Source organism: Polypterus senegalus, chromosome 9 (assembly GCF_016835505.1).
Source record: "Polypterus senegalus isolate Bchr_013 chromosome 9, ASM1683550v1, whole genome shotgun sequence".
In the NCBI taxonomy this organism is placed as follows: domain Eukaryota; kingdom Metazoa; phylum Chordata; class Cladistia; order Polypteriformes; family Polypteridae; genus Polypterus; species Polypterus senegalus.
Window position 1 is genome coordinate 73070240 of NC_053162.1, and position 12247 is coordinate 73082486.

The 12247-nt window shown below is 37.2% G+C and overlaps 1 protein-coding gene across 6 annotated transcripts in view; it reads right to left on the reverse strand.

The window, feature by feature from the left end:
- The window catches only part of cbfa2t3 (CBFA2/RUNX1 partner transcriptional co-repressor 3), a 112640-nt gene that overhangs the window by 60421 nt on the left and 39972 nt on the right, over positions 1-12247 (reverse strand). Inside the window, exon 1 of one of the 6 annotated variants that reach the window (XM_039763279.1) lies at positions 10646-11045. The exons of 4 other annotated variants lie outside the window; for them this stretch is intronic. The gene's annotated coding sequence lies outside the window, so the exon portion shown is untranslated. One more of the 6 variants, XM_039763278.1, reaches the window with a different exon arrangement.

Here is a 12247-nt window from a genome sequence, read left to right on the forward strand (position 1 = left end):
TGAAATTTCACATTTTAAACACCATATTATGGCAATTAATGAATTACCTGTGGTTTCACTCTTCTGTAGCCTGAACCTTTTACATAGTGAAGATATTAACTGAGCAAAGCCAAGTAAAGCTTCAAAAATTCTATGTCCTCAAATTTCTAGTGCAGCTTATGTTTAATGCAGCATTCCTGCACACCTCTAGTCTGTAAAAATGTCAGCTCACAATACTGAAGAGCACTGCTTGTAGTTCTTTCCATTATAATTACATTATAAACTCTGCTCAGTCACAGCTTTTCTCCTCAGTGACAAATAATGAGAAGAAACTCCTTCACAAAAATGGCACCTAAGTAATAACATCATATTGCTAAACTCATTTCTGGGTCACAGGGATTCCCAACAGCATTGAGTGCAGTACAGGGGATATCCCTGGACTATGGAGGAATATTTCAGAAAAATTAAATAAATATGCAAATAATAAAACTACTGTGCAGTGTGACAGTAAATAAATAATAACATCATGAAATATGAGTAAAAATAAATGTGTCACTTTTATATATTTATTTAATTATTTCTTCTTTTATTTATTTCATTGACACCGCACAAAACATGAAATAAGCCCTAATATGAAAAGTGTCACTTTCGTGTGTCAAAGTTGAGAAGGCACTGTTTTTTGATTAGTGGATCATCTGCAGAGAAGATGTATGTGCTTTGCTTGCTATGACTCTTGCGCATACTCCAAGTTGGGACTGGGCATGTCGGATATAAATGCAAAAACAGTTACTGAGAATTACTGTGCTAAGTGGCTGCTTTAATTCAAGAAGCTCCGAAATCATCATTAGAAATTTTTATGTGAAGTGTCTGCTGTAAACATGGCACTTGATAAGTCAGTAGTCTTGCAGAAACCAGGATATACATCTTGACACAACCATGAGTGAATTTTCTTTAAAACTGGGGGGGAACAATTAGACAGTGCACTGACTGTTGCATTTTTAAACCAATCCAATTCCTCATGAAGGCGGCGCTCAAAGAAGAGGCAGTAATTTTGACCTGCAAAGAACAATGATACTCTTGTTAACCTGGTCCGACAGACAGAAAGCTTCTGAATATTATAAACTGTATACAGCTAAAAAGTCTCCCAAAAAAACCCTTATTACGCATTTATACTGTATGTGTATGACATGTGCGGAGAGCACAATGAATGAATTAAAAATAAACATAACCTGCTGCAAGGGAAAAACCTTTCTGTACAATCGGATTATACATTGGTATTCAAAAACATCAATGGACGAGTGGTAAACGTGAACTTTAACTTATCCCAGATGCCGTATGTGTTCTCTGTGGTTCAGTTACAATAATAGTGTGAGAGTCAATGTAAGGACGAAAAATATGGCAGCTATGTTTGTGAAAATATTTATTGCAAAATATGCATTCAAAGTAAACCTTGTGTCACACGCCGTCAAAAAGAGGTGAAATGGACTATTAAGAGAGTTGATGATGAAGAGCCACAGGAGATGCAGATTTTCAAAATACCTGAATCAAATTTGATTAAACCAGTAGAACAATGAAAGAGGATGCACAGCACCCACCTTCTTACTGCACGTCTAAACAAATACCTAAAACATAGCGTTACTGTCTAATTGGAAATGCAAACATGTCATGCCAGAATATAGCCGCTGCATTTTAACTTGTAGTATATCAATCGATCACAATGCTTACCTAAATTCTGTTTACTGTTGTTATGCCATATAGTGAGGCAATAGTCAAACTGACAGTAAAATATTGTAGCAGACAGAAGCACTTCTCAAATGCATGGAGCCAGTTTTAATGTTCTACGTGTATGTGTGTGTATCTTGCCTTTTCTGTTTCCGCACTCATTATAATAAAAAAATTAATCATTAAGTTTCAGTTACCTTCTTCTACTGAGCCCCTGAACTGATAACAGCAAGTTTAGCCTTTTATTTTGTCTCTGTCAAGTCCTATTACTCTGTCCCTGAAATAGGAGTGTTTAAAGTGCACAGACTAGAGGAAATTGGCAGATTTTTAAGAGGAAAGCCTATGGGTGTAGCCTTTCCAGTGATTCATTACAAATTTTTTAATGAGTTGTCCCCACATGTGTATTCTCATTTGAAAATCATGTCTGGCCCCGTGAATCTAGATGGCGGAAGGTTTATGTTATTGACAATTCACCTGTTAAAAAAACAGTACTTGCAAGAGCCAACCCTTTCCACACTGACGAAGGAAAGTGATCGTTTTCATTTTCGAGCTTATTTCATGTTGTGTGCTGTGTGGGTGAAATAAAACGACGAACAAATGATTAAATACGTGAAGAAATATGAAACAAAAATTGTTTATTCTCGTATTTAATGTCGTTAATATGCATTTATTGTCACATTTCACAGTGCTTTTAATTATTTTTGTATGTACTTATTTATTTAATTTTGTCAGAAATATTCCTCCGTACTGGACAGGATATCAGACTATTGGTGGGCCAACTCTTGCATACACCCACACCGGGCCTTTAGAGTCACTAAATAAACTAACCTTCATGTCTCTGAACATATGAGTAGAAAACTAGAATAACTGAAGGAAAGTCCAAGTAGAGGGATGTGAACCTGGGATTCTGTGTTCATGAGCCAGCATTGCCACTCACTTTTACCACAGTGCAGCCCTAAACCCTAAACACTCTTCTACGTTTTATTCGCAACTTCATAAAAAACAGGCTATAATTTCAGGCAACACAGTACAGGTGTAAGTGCTGTGGTCTCATAGATTCAAGAGACTGGGTCTGAATCCTAGCCCATTGACCTTTGGCCATTTAGGATGTGCTTTCAGGATCTGTAGGTTTTCTTCAGGTAAAATGATTTTGTTCCACGTTCCAAATACTTGCAAGTTCGATTTTAAGATGGGGGCCTCATTCAGTATTGCTTCCTGTCCCACCTGGTTTCACCAAATGTACTGAAGGATGGATAGTGTAATTTACAGTACATTCTACTTTTATGATTACTTCAGTGTTTCAAATTATAGTCCAATATAATTGTCATTTTTTTCTAAATAAAACTAATAAAAGTAATAAGCCATCAGTTTAAAAATCTCTGATGAAATAAATTGTCTGCAACATTGAACTAGTTTGCATATCTATTTGCTTAATTGGCTAAAAGTCTTTTATACTGCTTATGCACACTGTGCACACACACTATATATACATGCCATTTATAAGTAATTGTGTGTCGCAGCTTTTCTTTTTTCCTGTTCACAGCCTGTAACTGCTATGAGGACCAAATAAACTCAATCCACGATCCACGATTGCTTCACTTAGCAGACTAAAACCTGGTGTGCTCCGTGTTTCTCCGTGTTTTTGGGCTCTGCTTGTATGTAATGCAACTACTTCCCTTCTGACACATCATTCAGACCAGTCACCGGACACACATATCAGTAAGGCATTGCATCCTTGGCACTCATTGACCAAAGCCAGTTATGAGGGAGTCGTTCTTTAAGTCATTAGGGCCATATACTTCACCTTTTGTGGCCAGGATAGAATTTGGCTACCTGATTTAACAGTTTTGAAAATGAGCTGATTGAAGAAACACAAACGCCTGCTTTTCTGTGAAAAAAATGTTTAATAGCTCACTGAGCTGCTGGTTTATACCTACTCTTTGGAGTGCAAAGCAGCAGAGAAAACAAAAGAATTATAAAAATGTCTTCGATTTAACAGTAAAATGCAGAACAACTTCACAGGTGGAATAATTACATTAAGTTGGCAAAAGAGCTGCTCTAGTAGAGCTAAGTGGCGTCAACCTTTAGTGTCCGCAAGTCTGAATGCCTTACTGTTGTGATGACAAGCTGTAGCCATTCTGGGTACATCCCAACATGTGGGCTAATAAACCAGCAGGTCATCTGTCCACAGCAGAGATGGGTTTTCATAGCATGATGATCCTCCGCCTACCACCATCTGCTTCTCTTATTAATTAGGTGACAGCAAACTTCATCTGCCTGCCAGTGCTCCAATTACAATAATTACATCTCCAAAGCCACCCTGTGGCCTTATCTAGTAGGCTGTGTTGCCTACCAGGGGGTTTCACCTCCTCAGAGTTATTATACATCTTCTATAATTATTATTAGCATTTGTGATTTTTATGCCAGGATCTAATAAGTGCGCCTCTGCCATCTTCACCGAAAAGTCCTACTTAAATGTCTACTGCTGTATCTTGGCAAAGTAACTATTTATACGAGAGGGGAGAATAAAGGTGGCTGTATGTTGGGAGTTCTGTAATTTCCCATGAGTGTCTTCTGCTGAGGCAACCTGAAGAACTGTCAGGGAATTGTGCACTGAATGAGGCTCCCGAAGTTAGGTTTAAGTGATTAGATTTTTGCATAGTCTGACTTATTTTTGTACAGAATGTATTGCATAATGTAAAAAAGTGTAAAGATAAATAATAGAAATATTTCACTACTTAATAAATAAAACGTTAATGCTTGAAAATAGTATCAGTTTTAACCTCTGTGTCCTTTCACGTCATAAATGATTAAGACAGCTATAGTTTTTCCCCAGAATTAAAGAAGCCCATCCATTTTGAGTGTCCTTTTATAGAATTTGTAGGATATATTACATAAAGCAGTCTTTATTGAATATAGTAACTCTCACGGACAGCACTATAACAAACCAATTACAGTAATATCGTATAATCCTTTAATTATACTTAAAAGATAAAGCTTGATGTAGCCAGGAAAGCCTGGCTGTTCTCCAGATTTAATGATGGACCCAGTTGTTTAACAGTAGTTAGGCAACAGTTACACCTTAGATGGTTTGTTTTGGTTCACCCAAAATCTACACTCTAAAAATAAAAAGGCAGCCTGTGGACTTGTGAGTGACACACCTCTGCTTTGTCCCTGCTGCAGCATGCAAGATCAAGTTTCATATTGCACATCGGGTGGACCTAACAATAGGAACTGAAGGTGCTTTTTGACATTCAGACATCAAAAAGAGATTAGCTCAGCTTCATTTAGCTGTGCCATGAAGAGCTACAGTGTCTATGAAATAATATTAGAAGGAAAAAAACGAATCAATGCAACTGTTTATGCATGATTTTCACCATTAAACTCTGCCAAGAAATGAAAACATGCACAGTATTTTCCAGCATGGACATTTAGTTCAATACTTTAAGAACAGTTGCAATTTAATATGTGCCATATCAAAGAATCTTTTAAGATGTTTGCTCCTTGCTTATTTATTGAATGCAGGGCACACTAAGCTCTTTTTCGTTATCCAAGTAAATAATCATTTTCCATCATCCTTGTCTTATTTGCATGTTTTTTCTCTCTCCCCTCCCCTCGTCTCTCTCTGGAAAAGTGAAGAAAAGAAGTCCTGTTTAGTGGTGCCTTTCTTTATTTGGTGAGGAGACTTGGATGTTTGAGATTATTCAAACACATTTGGGTCATGTAGTTACAGTATCATTAAGGAAGTGACCACAAATCTAGATTATCTTTTATTTATACCCTGCATATTCATTTGTTTTGGAAATCCCATGTAAAATAATCAGTGAAACAGTCAATATATAATGCACATTGCTTTTCTTGACATTCCTGTAAATGCTGCCTAAACCGAATTCTTTGTATAAATTCTGCATGGAATCAACCATTGTTTAAAGCCACCAGTCATCTTTATGGATGCCTGGCTGACTCTGAAAGCCTTGTTCTGCATTTAAAAGTAAATGTGACAGGTTTCAGAGTTAAGTGACTAAAAGCATGAAGAAATGGTTTAGTAGAGATGCTGGAGAGCATTTTTATTGCCATATTCCTCTTATTACTATTTTTGCAGATTTTTGATGTACGTCCTGTTCAGTCCTTTTTGCAAATAATGTGTATATGTATATAGGCAGCACAGGGGTACGGTGGATGGTGTTCTTGCTTTCCAGCTCCCATGCTTTTGGCTTGAATGCTGGCTCAGTCGCTGAGTGTGTGGAGCATGAATATTTCCCCTGTTTTTATGTATGTTTTTTCATCCATATCTTCTAGTTTTCTGCCTACACTTAAAAGGTATACATGTTAGGTTAATTTGTGACATATGTGTCCTGTCTTATACCAATATTACTAAAACAGGCACCAGGCTCAGCAGCCCTGAATTGGATTACGATGGTTTGAAAATGGATGGATGTATGGATAAACAACATAACATGTAAAGTATGATGCATTGAAGGCTTAAAGTTTGTTTTTTTTTTTTTTGTAGAATAGGCTAGTATCTCAGATTCAAAAATCAGCATGCTATTCTTAATTGTGAATCTTGTGAATTCTTGTGAATTTCCCCTTGGGATTAATAAAGTATCTATCTATCTATCTATCTATCTATCTATCTATCTATCTATCTATCTATCTATCTATCTATCTATCTATCTATCTATCTATCTAATTTTGTTGAAGAGAAGGAAGATAGTTTTTAACAATTCAGAATGCAGCATTGAGCATTATACAAGAATATATCATACATCGTTTCAGCACACTGTACTTTATTATAAAGCCACTTCAGCCCACGCTAACACTTCACTTTAACCACATTGTTAGAAAAACATCAGCATTACTTAACTAATGAAGGTCAAAAACTGGAAGCTGTTTTCAATTCGTCTCTCTCTCTAGTTGTCTTAAATAACGACTAACAAAAAAACAAGTACAATGATTGCTAGTATCTCTGCACTGATGTTATGTATTCAAAGAAGGTAAAAAGTCAAAATCTTTGTTTTTTAATCTTTCAATTTGCACCCCACCCCTACCCCAAGCCAACTACTCAAGACACCCTCCTCCTTTTTTATTAATCAAATAAGCCAAGTTTCAAAGACAGCTTATTTTGTAGTGATGGAGGGTGAGAGTATTCCATCAACACTCTGCCAGAGAATTGAGTAGTGAGGCATCTGTTGAAATGCAAGTGTTAATATACCAATTTGTGCTAACCCATCTGTAACAGAGTCAGTATATTTTTCTGAACATAAAGGAAGGCAATGACATTTTTCAATAGGCAGAGTAGGATATAACACCTTATATACTGTATACAGTAACATAACATTATCAAACCAGATTTATTTCTGTTCAGGATCACAGGGAACTGGAGCTTATTCTGGCAGCTGTAGACAGAGTCCAGTCCATTACAGGTCGCAGGCACATACACACCTACCCTCACATCACACACATCAAATTTGGAATCATCAGTTAACCAATCCAGTACATTATACAAGATAAAAACAGGCAGACACCAGGGGGAAAATATGCAATCTCTATGTGAAAAACTGTCTGGAATGGAATTCAAAACCAGGCTGCTGGCATATAGCTTTGATCACCTGCAAACCATGAATTGGATTAAGTGAATTTATATATATATATATATATATATATATATATATATATATATATATATATATATATATATATACATATATATATATACACCTGTTTTAAATACTTAAATAAATAATTATATTTTTTTTACATACATATCTAAAATGTTGACATTTAGCAAATCGGTCATCATCGCTATCTTTTTCATTTGGCCTGAAAAGTTGTTTACTCCTTCCAGTCTAGCTTGGTCCTAAATCAGCTGTTATTGGCTGTTGCATCCCATGTTCTCCACCAAACATGGTTAACGCAGCATCTCGTTTTGGAAATGGTAAGGTAATTAAAGGCAACTGTGTATCAAAATGGTTTTTAACTATATCTTTAAACAGTTTTACCCTTCAGCATTGTACAGCTTCCAATAATATACATAACTGTACACATAAGAGACAGAATAAGACGCATTTTGAAATATACACTCATTGTTTAAGAACCTGTAACATTTAAGTGTTGTAAACAATTTGTGTTTTAATGTACTCAAAATAAAATACAGAAATTTCTAACTTGTGCAATTTGTAACAATGTGCATCGTGTTTCTCATGGCTATCAGTGTCACTTCAGCATCCAATAATATCTAATGTAAAGTGAGTGAGAAAGAAATTACTTTAAATATAAATTATACTTTCAACTATAAAATTACTGCAACAGAAAATTCAAGGAAAGATTATTTTTTGAAGAATCTGTATATTAAGTCTGAAGCTGATCTACAACAATGCAACATGGTGAATGAAAACAAAGGTAATTTATGTACAGGTGCCTGGTCATAAGGCACCTGAACGTCTAGCCGTCATTATTGTATATTATATTTATCTGCCATTCACGACTTTTGGCACTCAGTTTTCATTTTGTATTACAATGTCATTCAGTTACTACAATGAATAGTATTTTAATACCTGTTTTAAATAATTAAACTTTAAAGGTTTAAATGCAGTATGTCACGGATTTTAGACGAACAAATACCCTTGTATTTACACAAACTCAATTAAATGAAACTTCTTTAAACTATTCTCATATTTCCTTCAACATTTGCACCGTCTGTCATCTCCAAAATAGTGTGTTTCACCGCTTACTACGTAAACACTGTACTGTACATCAGTTATACTGTACTTTCTTTCTTGGCCCTTCATAAAAACAACACGTTAACATGTAAAAAACGTGCGTCCGTGCTCTTGTTCTCTGGAGGCAAATGATGTTATGGGGAGCTTATTTGTGATTTCTGCTTGCCACATGAACGAGATTCGTTTAGCTCTATATAAATATTGATGGATGATATTACGCTGTTATCTGTTTTCTATGCCCACTTAGTTTTGTTTATATTTTATAGCACTGGACACTAATCAACCCAATGCATACATTAATTGTCGCGGTCCATCTTAGGACGCTTTAGCGTTGATTCCCAGACTCACACTGGACCAGTTCCGAAGCTGCCGACCGAACAACATTTTCTTGGACCGTGGGAGGAAAACAGAGACCTCGGAGGTCATCAAAACGCAAAGCCGAATTGATCTGGGGTTCAAGCGCTGTGAAACAGTAGCGCTAAGTCCTGGGAAGAGCGGTGAGCTAGCGAACAATCAGAACACTATTTCCAGTTTAACGCATCATAAAAACCCATTTAATCCAGACAGTGTCTCTCCGCGGTTAACGCAAAGCAGATGTGAAGCATGAGAGCCCCACAGCTGTACTCTTTATGTTAAGAGTGCGGTTAACATGCAAGATTAGAAGCGAGGACAATTTCAGCGACACGCGTTTTAATTCGGACTTTGCAACTTAACTACGATTAGACCCAGAGTTTTTTTTAAACTAAACATTACTTCGTCTTTGGAAATAAATTTGCATTTGTCAAAGGTTTACTGGTGTCCCCAAATGACTCGCCAAGTGTGCATATTGCATCCAACAGAATATTTTGCACAAGTAAGTAAAAAAATCTAAACTAATTACAATAGCGGCACAAACACACACTGTCATTGAAGGAAAATATGCAGACATTTCAGCTTTTGACAAAAAGATATAAATGTAAAATGCACATGTAAGGAATGCAGGGTGATGACAGAGAAGTCACTATAATATTGGGTATTCGCACAGTCATATCTGCGCCACATCATCAGACATTGCTTGAATACGAAGTTCGTGATGAATTGTTGTTTTACCCTATTGCCACATGTTTATATTGTACTCGTGTTCGTAATAAAACAGAATAATCCTTTCGCAGTTTCTTAAAATTTCCCCAGAACCTGATTATTTACCAAGATTCGTATTTCTTACTCATGGTCGAGCGTCCGACTTTTTTTTTTCAACAGCTCATCTCATCGTACCTTTCCTGACAGCTTCTGGTGGCATAGGGAGGCAATTTCAACCCCTCGTACAAGTGATACACAAAGAGAATGACATTTAACTTACCTTGTGGTGGCTGAGGTCGAACTGAGGTAACTACAGTGAGAGTAATCCACAAAACAGAACAAAAACCACAAATCCGTGTTCACTTTTGCTGAAAATTACGGGAAAACAACTGCCACATATGATCTTTAGTTTGATGCCAACTTGGGCTATTTCAACGCCCTGCTGCTAGACGAAAATACTTTAAAAATCCTTCCATTGATTCTAAAATAATGTTTTCAAAACTAAATAAAAAAAAACAAAAAAAACGACTCCTTTGGATTTAAAGCGACGATGACGTTTCGGTAAATAAAATTTGAGGTAATTCAGTTCCCAGTTTCTTACAGTTCAAAAGACAATTTATTTCAAAGAAAGCTTTAACTCTGATATGTTTCTTTATTTCGTATTATCAGTCTTTGGTTTTCCTTCCGTTTTTATCTGTATCTTGTGGTGATGGACATGTGTTATTTCTTGTCTGTTCAGTTTTGATAAGTGCGCTTTTAAATCGTTCCCCCTAAATCTTATCTTTATTCCGATGCCTCATCTTCCTCCAGCATCGGATGTCACTTTCCAAAATCTCGAACTGTAGTAAGTGTCATGCACAGGCCTTCCAAAAAATTGGAATTGTAATGAATGATTCTCGCAATTGCCGAAATTAGTTCACATTCATTGTGAACAATGCGTTCGTTGTTACTGCACTGACACTTTCGCTTATTTCATGTAGCCGAAAGCAGTCTGCGTCCGACGTCTGTCAGGTAACACAAATACCTCTAACTGGATCGGAACCGATACAGCTATTTGAAGAACACCTCTCGAGGTTCCAGGCAGCAAGTGGGCACTTGCGACTAGAAGCCTCCAGTCGACACTTCTGAACAAGAGACAAAACCAAAATAGCCACTTCACCGTCCACCTTTCCGACAGAAGTCCTTCAGTACCCGCCGGTCCCCTTGGCACGTCCTGACAGAAGAAGGGCGTATTGATTACAGGATGCTCCTTAGTCTCCGAAGCGAAAAGCTTGTTAAAGAAGAGTGAGATGCGGACGGCGCACTGGAGCTCAGTGCAAGTCGCGCTTCAGCGTTACAGACTGGGGCTGCTTGATCCTGAGCTGCCCTCCCGCTTCTCTCCGTTCTGCCGCCGTCCGTCTGCGCTTAAGGAGACACCATCTGGAGCGGGGATCCGCGCTCTGGCTCTCCTAATCTCACTCCTCTCTCTCTCTGTCTGACAGCCCTCAGAGCCGAGTTGACAGCCTCTTTCGTTGCTCGCTTCTGCAATCGCTCTCCCAGCCGGTTCGTCAAGCTGATGACTCCTCCTATTTTCACCCCCTCCCTACCCTATTCATCGGAGGCGAGCAAGCGCTTGGTTCTGCGCTTTCGTTAGCCGGTAAAGCAGCCCTTATTCTAGCGCGCTCACGAGGAACTAATTCAGACACGAGCTGCAATATCTCTGCTGCATTTCGGACACCCGTACAGGACTACCCCAAAAACTTCTCAGGAGTTTTGCGTGAATGCGTTCTGCGATGGAGACCTTTCGCGAGCAGTGTTAATGTGACGTTTTAACTTTGTTAGAGCTTGCTGATAAAGTCCCCTATGTCGAAATCACAAAATCACCCACAATAATATAAATGACAGCTGAATAAAACAGTATAATCTAATTACTTTTTTAAATAAAAATCGTGTCACCGTTTTCTCAGCATAGAATAAGAAAAAAATGAGCGAATGCTGTTATGAATTTGGGATAGCTGCCCATAATGTAATGGGGATTTTTTTCTTTATAAACAACGGCACTCTGAGGCTGAGACAGATCGCTAACATTTCATATATCAAAACGTAGTTTTGTTAACCTATATTTTCTTATTGGTGCTTGTTTAGCAAATCAGGAATGACAATTTCTGCCATTTTATTTCTTTTTTTCGTATTTATAGTTTGATTCACCGAAGTTTATGTAATTTATTGCAGGGCGGACATTTACAACTACATCTTTCTTTCTTTCTTTCTTTCTTTCTTTCTTTCTTTCTTTCTTTCTTTCTTTCTTTCTTTCTTTCTTTCTTTCTTCCGCAGTGCCATTTACAGCCAGTGAGGGGCGCTGTTTCCTCGCAACAGCACAGATGCGCACTCGCGTTTCTGTCCCGATTTGCCTGACTGCTATTTAATATCGGCGCATGTCCCACAGACCATTAACCATTTGATCTCCAACTCTGTCTGGGTCTCTGAGAAACACTCGAAATTAATCATCAAACATCTGCAAGATAAATTATCAGCTAAACCTTTTACTGAAACTATACTAAATATTTTGTTTTTATTTTAATGTACAATTTCATTTAAAAACGGTCTTTCCTGCCTATTAATGAAACAAGTGACAATGCACGGTTTAAGTTTTACTTTACTTCTTTGCTTTCCTTTAAATGAAGCTCCATGCATGATTTGTTAAATATATTATATTTGTTCGTGTTTCTGTAGATATGCATATGATAAAATAAAGGACATTTAGTTAACTGTATAGTTAAATGGATTTC